The 8,209-nt window shown below is 28.5% G+C and overlaps 1 long non-coding RNA gene across 1 annotated transcript; it reads right to left on the minus strand.

Moving 5' to 3' along the window:
* Nucleotides 1-1,455: 1,455 nt before the first annotated feature.
* Nucleotides 1,456-2,163, minus strand: LOC142223412 (uncharacterized). The gene is made up of 3 exons (XR_012718716.1): nt 1,840-2,163; nt 1,691-1,754; nt 1,456-1,616 (listed from the first exon to the last, which is right to left on the minus strand). It is a non-coding gene; the product is annotated as an uncharacterized LOC142223412 (long non-coding RNA).
* Between the last annotated feature and the right edge of the window lie 6,046 nt (nt 2,164-8,209).

Genomic DNA, 8,209 nt, shown 5'->3' on the forward strand with positions numbered 1-8,209 from the left:
TCTGTTTCGTTTTCCCAACAAAACAAAATCCACTGCAGTTTAAATCAGCTGATGATAATAGTGCCACCTTGTTGCATTATTTTTATCCCAAAGTTTGTACGCCTCATGATATACTAATATGGTATTTAAAATTATACGTACTGCGCACTGTAAAGGTGCGTACTAAATTCGAGTTTATTATTATATTAATGTTTGTTTCGGTGAAATGAATTATTAAAAAAGTAGCCGTGAAAAAATGGTCAATTTAGCGCGATAATGCCAATTTAATACTGGCCTTAAACAAGCAAAATCAAAGTGAACTGGGGAACATTACGGCTTTCGATATCGAAATTATTATCGTATCGAAAAAATTGTCGATACGATTAAAAGTTTGGATCACAGCATTCGATCGAAATTTGATGCAATTTCTCCACACACAAAAAATTTTTTTTTGATTTCAATCACGAAAATCGCGGATTCAATCATTTTTTTAATTGAAGTGTCTTCAATCACGAAAATGATAGTATCAATCACCCATTTTGATTGAAAACCAACACGATTTTCAATTAAAAATTTAATTGACTTTTGTCACGGAATCAATTAATTGTGTGATTGAATCAATTAAAAACGTGATTGATTTTTAACATAAAATTCAATCACAGTTTTAATTGAATCAATTAAAATTTTAATTAATTTCCCGACAAAAATCAATCAACTATTTGATTCATTCAATTAAATAATTAATTGAAATTGGCTATAAATTTCAATCAAAAAATTTATATATTGCGACCCCAAAATCGTATTTAATTTTATTTGAAATAAAAGAAAATATGTGTTTCTTATAAAACATATTTAATATTTTATTATTTTTTGAATTATGCAATAGACAAATAAATTTGGTTCTTGTCATTTGTGGTTTGTTCTAACATAACTTACAAATACAATTACATAAATTATATAAATCATTATTTTCCTTATATAATAACCATGTTAGCATGGTCCTTCTAATATGTAGATGCGCCTAGATTTCCAATAAATCAACAGCCTGTAAGCTAAATTAGTTTTTCTGAAAGTAAACAGAATAATTCGAATTTAATTTTGTTAAATTAAAAGTTAATTTTGTTAAACATTACCTGCATAGAATATCAAGTTCAATTCTTAGTTCCAGGTTGCAGATTTATAATCTTCTTTTGCAGTTGTAGTCTTTTAGCATAAAAAGGTGTATTAAGGAGCTCGGTAATTTAATTTTAGTAACAATTCCTTTCCAAAATTTCCGCACATTGAAATCGTCTATTAAAATTTGAACCAATCATAGACAAAAATAATGGGAAAGCAATGTAATATTTGGTATTATATTGATGATACTTTTCAAATTCGAAAAATAGAAAAAATATATAAATGGGAAATACATATTTTTATTATTTTCGGATATTTTTCATTTTTTAAATCCAAAAGAAAGAACTTTTTTACCATTACATAATTCAGCTCATTAGTTTATATATCAGATATACTGCTCTCTACTTGGGTTCAAACTGAAAAAGGCAGGTAAAACAAAAATACAATTTAATGCCAACGCCACTTCGCAACTTCAAGGTGAATCTTCCAACAAACCCATACCGCTCTTGGTTTTAAGAAAACTAGGAGTGAAAAAAAATTCTAATTTTAAAAGATCAATACGGTACCCACTTTTTTGTTGCAAACATATTCTTACATATTTGATAAAATGATGGAGTTGATGGGATTGATTGGTCAATTTCACGAAATAAAATTGGTTACTAAAAGAAATGAATAAAAAATATATTATTTTAGTCCGTTTAATGTAAACAGGCTTCAATGGAAAACGGTATTCACATTTCTTACCTTCAATAAACGTAGATTGTTTTCCATTTTTACAATACCACAAAACACAGGTAATTTCAAATGCGTTCTCTCATATATTTTTTCAAACCTTTACCACGTGGCCATTTGTTGTTGCACACTTTATTTATTTCAACCCTTTGCTATGATTTGTTGTTGCGTTCAAAATATTTATGTACACATTTTCAATGCAGCAGACAGAATGTCGCCAATCATGTTTTTCAATTTACGCGAAAAACAAAAACCCAACCGTTCGTTACAAGTTACTTCTACAGACTGATCTCTCCATCATACAATGTTGAATAAATACCCATTCTCTTGTTCTCTTTTCGCTCTTTCCATTGCTCAAAATTATTCAATTTCAATCACAAAAGTGATTGGATCAATCACATGTGTAATTGGAAACGGAAAAAATTTCAATCACGTTTGTAATTGAAAATTATTTCCGAATTGATTAACAAATTGATTGAATCAATTAATATTTTAATTGGAAACGTAAAAATATCAATCATTTTTTTAATTGGGTTTTATTCGGATTTGATTAAATAATTAATTGAATCAATTAACATATTAATTGAATCCGTTTCCAAATTCAATTAAGTGTTTAATTGAAAAAATGTTGGTGATAATTTTTTGTGTGTAGTATTGCCAACAGTAAAATACGAAGCAGAACAAAAAGGAATAACAAAATTAAGATAGCGGCACAAAATAAAATTTAGAAAACACTTATTTTTCAGGATTTCAGGGTAAAATGTGAATTCTGGGGGCTAATCACGGCATTCGATATCGAGAACTTTTGATCGAAATCTAAATTTTTCGGATCACGGGAGTCGATATCGAGTTTTTTTGATCGACAATTTTTTCGATTGGTAAATTGCAATCGTAAAACATTTTTCACTTGTTTTTTACATTGTTTTCGCCATATAGGAATAGTAAATATATTAGTTTTAGTTCGAATTGTTGCTAGTTTGTAGTAAATTTACATATAATGAACATATTTTGAATATTTAGGAATAATGCAACTCCAATAAAAGTTAAACAAAAATTGGTAATAGTCGAGTTCGGCAGCGAGCATCCTAGCTTGGCAAAGAACCATATATAAAGTGAACATGCTACATCGATACCCAAGAGATTGTGATCAACCAAATGCCGTACCATTCTGTGACAACATAACGCTTCTGGACCATCTTGTAAGAATAGTGAATTATGAAGGCTTCCACTTGCAAAAAATTTTAAGACGGCAGACAATTGTAAAGTGATAGAATTGACGTTGACATGCCACCAAAAATTATTTTCCATTTGAACGCCTCCTTCGTCAGCCGAAATCGTCCATTGAGCCTGCAAAAGGTGACTTTATAACAGTGCACACCATTTCAAACCCATGTACTTACACCAATAACAATGTGCACTTTTATTCCTTATTTGTTGCCGAATTATTTTATATTCATCTCATCTTCCAATTAGGAAGGAATTCGGAGGAATGTAAAAAGAGATATGGGTCCATAAGATATAATGCAATACAATTTACTATTTACTTTGAAACCTCCAAAAACATGTTTTTTTCTACATTCTATTCTGTGACGCTAACTTAATTTTGCATTTCATTTTGTTCTGCTTCGTTTTTTGCTGTTGCCAACGCTTGAGAAATTGCATCAAATTTCGATCGAATCCCGTGATCCAAACTTTTAATCGTATCGACAATTTTTTCGATACGATTATGAATTCGATATCGAATGCCGTGATTAGCCCCCTGTTGTATTATATCTTATGGACCCATATCTCTTTTTACATTCCTCCGAATTCCTTCTGAATTAGAGGATGAGATGAATATAAAATAATACGGCGACAATTAAGGGATGAGAGTGTTCATTGTCATTGGTGTAAGTTCATGAGTTTGTTAGAAAAATCATCGTTTTGCAATCTCAATGGACAATTTCGGCTGACGAAGGAGGCGGTCAATTATTACTTGGAGGAATATAATTTTTTTGTGGCATGTCAACGTCAATTCTATCGATATTACAATTGTCTTCTGTATTTAACCTTTTGGCTAGTGGAAGCGTTCATCATTCACTATTCTTACATGGTGGTCCAGAAGCGTTATATTGTCATAGTATGGTACGGTAATTTTTTGATCACAATCTCTTGGATATCACTCTTGTCTGTGCACTTTTTGTATGGTACTTTGCCAAGCTAGGATGTTCGCTCTCAAACTCGAATTTTGTTGAAATTTTATTCGAGTTGTATTATTCCTAAATATTCAAAATATGTATATTCATTATATCTAAATTTACTACAAATTAGCAACAATTCGAGCTAAAACTAAGTTATTTACTACTCCTATATGGCGAACACGATAAAAAAACAAAGGAAAAATGTTTTACGATAGCAAATTACCAATCGAAACAATTTTCGATCCGATATCGACTCCCATGATCCGAAAAATTTAGATTTCGGTCACAAGAGAGTTAAGTGGCGAAATCAGTTAAAAATGTGTAAATATTAAGAATTTTATATTTTCCAAAATTTGGTGTTTTATCAAAAGAAAGGAAATAAAACTAATTAAAAATCATATCTTTGTAGAAGAAAATGTGTTAATGAGTTACAATTTTCTTAATAAATGTGCTGGTTATTGGGTTTTTATATTTTAATTTTGCAATACTTTGTGGTTGGGGGACCAAGTTTTAATTGTAATGTATTTATCATTGATAAGAAATTTACCATTAAATTAGTTATACTACAACTTAGTCGTAGTAGTTAATCTTACAATACATGTATTATAGGCCTTATTAGGCTTCCTATGTATTGATGTTTGAAATAAATTGAAATTGAAATAAACTACAGTACAACTACAACTACACACAAAATTTTTTTTTGATTTCAATCACGAAAATCGCGGATTCAATAATTTTTTTAATTGAAATGTCTTCAATCACGAAAATGATAGTATCAATCACCCATTATGATTGAAAACCAAAACGATTTTCAATTAAAAATTTAATTGACTTTTGTCACGGAATCAATTAATTGTGTGATTGAATCAATTAAAAACGTGATTGATTTTTAACATAAAATTCAATCACAGTTTTAATTGAATCAATCAAAAATCAATCAACTATTTGATTCATTCAATTAAATAATTAATTGAAGTTGGCTATAAATTTCATTCAAAAAAATTATATATTGCGCCCCCAAAATCGAATTTAGTTTTATTTTAAATAAAAGAAAATATGTGTTTCTTATTAAAAATATTCAATATTTTATTATTTTTTGAATTATGCAACATAAATTTGGTTCTTCTCAATTGTGTGTTTTCTTCTAGCATAACTTACACATACAATTACTATCAATAACAACTATAGGGTGAAAAAATAAACTATATAAATCATTATCGTCCTTATCATAATAATCATATCAGCATGTTCCTTCTAACATGTAGATGCGCCTAGATTTCCAATAAATCAGCAGCCTGTAAGCTAAATTAGCTTTTCTGAAAGTAAACAGAATAATTCGAATTTTATATTGTTCAATAAAAAGTTAATTTTGTTAAACATTACCTGCATAGAATATCAAGTTCAATTCTTAGTTCCAGATTACAGATTTATAATCTTCTTTTGCAGTTGTAGTCTTTTAGCATAAAAAGGTGTATTAAGGAGCTCGGTAATTTAATTCCTTTCCAAAATGTCCACACATTGAAATCGTCTATTAAAATTTGAACCAATCAAAGACAAAAATAATGTGAAAGCAATGTAATATTTGGTATTATATTGATGATAACTTGCAAATTCTGGAAATAGAAAAAAATATAAATGGAAAATACATATTTTTATTATTTTCGGATATTTTTCATATTTTTAAATGCAAAAGAAAGAACTTTTTAACCATTACATAATTCAGCTCATTAGTTTATATATCAGATATACTGCTCTCTACTTGGGTTCAAACTGAAAAAGGCAGGTAAAACAAAAATTAATTTAATGCCAACGCTACTTCGCAACGTGAAGGTGAATCTTCCAACAAACCCATATCACTCTTGGTTTTAAGAAAACTAGGAGTGAAAAAAATTTATAATTTTAAAAGATCAATACGGTACCCACCTTTTGATTGCAAACATATTCTTATATATTTGACAAAATTATGGAGTTGATGGGATTGATTAGTCCATTTCACGAAATAAAATTGGGCACTAAAAGAAATGAATAAAAAATATATTATTTTATTCAGTTTAATGTAAACAGGCTTCAATGGAAAACGGTATTCACATTTCATAATTTCTTACCTTCAATAAACGTAGATTGTTTTCCATTTTTGCAATACCACAAAACGCAAACGTAGGTAATTTCAAATGCGTTCTGTCATATGTTTTTCAAACCTTTACCACACCCAAAGAAATTTGTTAGTAGGGACAGCAGAAAAGTCTGCTAAAACAGCAGAAAGTCTGCTGAAAAAGGGACAGCAGTCACTGTTTGCTGAAATAGCAAACATTTCCTGCTATTTTTGAAGCTCTATTACTCTAAAACATGTTTTATTTTGGCTAAAACAAATAAAAATGTCAACTTAGGAGCTATCCTAACATAATTAAAACAATATTTTATGAGTATCTATAGTATGTGGCCAAAAATCTGAATATTTATCGAATTGAGGCATAACAGCAAACAAAATGTTTGCTGATCGTATTTAGGAGCTTTTAAGTATATTACGGTGCAAAAATATACCAAAAACTGCTTTCTTCTTTCTTCTTAAATATGCTTTGGGGAAAAATTTATAACCTAAAAATTTTATAAATTGTTGTTCATTTGGCCCTGAAATATACACAAATATAACAGCAGACATCGACTGCTGTTTTTAGCAGACTTTTTTCTATGAGTGCACGTGACCATTTGTTGTTGCACACTTTATTTATTTCAACCCTTTGCTATGATTTGTTGTTGCGTTCAAAATATTTATGCACACATTTTGAATGCAGCAGACAGAATGTCGCCAATCATGTTTTTCAATTTACGCGAAAAACAAAAACCCAACCGTGCGTTACAAGTTACTTCCACAGACTGATCTCTCCATCATACATTGTTGAATAAATACACATTCTCTTGTTCTCTTTTTGCTCTTTACATTGCTCAAAATTATTCAATTTCAATCACAAAGGTGATTGGATCAATCACATGTGTAATTGGAAACGGAAAATTGTTCAATCACGTTTGTAATTGAAAATTATTTCCGAATTGATCAACAAAATGATTGAATCAATTAATATTTTAATTGGAAACGTAAAAAATATCAATTATTTTTTAAATTGGTTTTTATTCGGATTTGATTAAATAATTAATTGAATCAATTAACATATTAATTTAATACGTTTCCAAATTCAATTAAGTGTTTAATTGAAAAAAATTTGGTTATAATTTTTTGTGTATACGCCAATAAGCCAAAATGTCACATCTGAGGCTCGGGAAAACCTTATCCTTATCCATTTTGGCTTAGTAGTTTGATGATTATTAGTAGTGAGATCACTTTAATTTGTAAAACGGCAATATGTATATGATACTTCCGAAGACACCATAAATAAAATTTAGATACCTATTTATTTCTAGTTTTCAAATCCTTTTTAAAGAACTGGAAGAAATGTATGAAGCTTAATGAGGTCCATTTGTTTAGACTTTTGCAAGTGAGTTTAAGGGGTTCATTACAAATATTTCTGCTAATCACATTTTCATAGAGGTCCGGTTATATATATATATATATATATATATATATATATATATATATATATATATATATATATATATATATATATATATATATATATATATATATATATATATATATATATATATATATATATATATATATATATATATATATATATATATATATATATATATATATATATATATATATATATATATATATATTTAATATACACAACCATTTAAAATAAAAATAATTTCTTGATCCGACAAAATATTACTTTGGAAACACTTTTTCGGAATTCATTTAGGATCGGATATCTTCAAAAAAATACTGGATAGTTTCTATTTCTCTTAAATTACACAAGGAACATTCCTTAGATTCTAATTCTCTATGAGTTTATTCAAAATCAGAAAATTTGTTCTACTGCTCTATAACTGCTGCTAATTTGTAATGCTTAAAGTTTTTAAGGTCAAATGTACTTATGCGACTGGTTTGCGCTTTCTGTGACTGGGATGGGCCGGAGTGAATTGATTTTATTTGGATCAGCAGAAGTGTGCTATTAGTACAAAACTACGAAAACAGATTCGGATTCAGTATATATATTTTTTCACTGTGTTGAATGGAGATGCAAAATACATGAAACTGAGAACAGATTACTAAAACAAAATATAAAAATAAAACAATA

Source organism: Haematobia irritans, chromosome 2, assembly GCF_050003625.1.
Source record: "Haematobia irritans isolate KBUSLIRL chromosome 2, ASM5000362v1, whole genome shotgun sequence".
NCBI lineage: Eukaryota > Metazoa > Arthropoda > Insecta > Diptera > Muscidae > Haematobia > Haematobia irritans.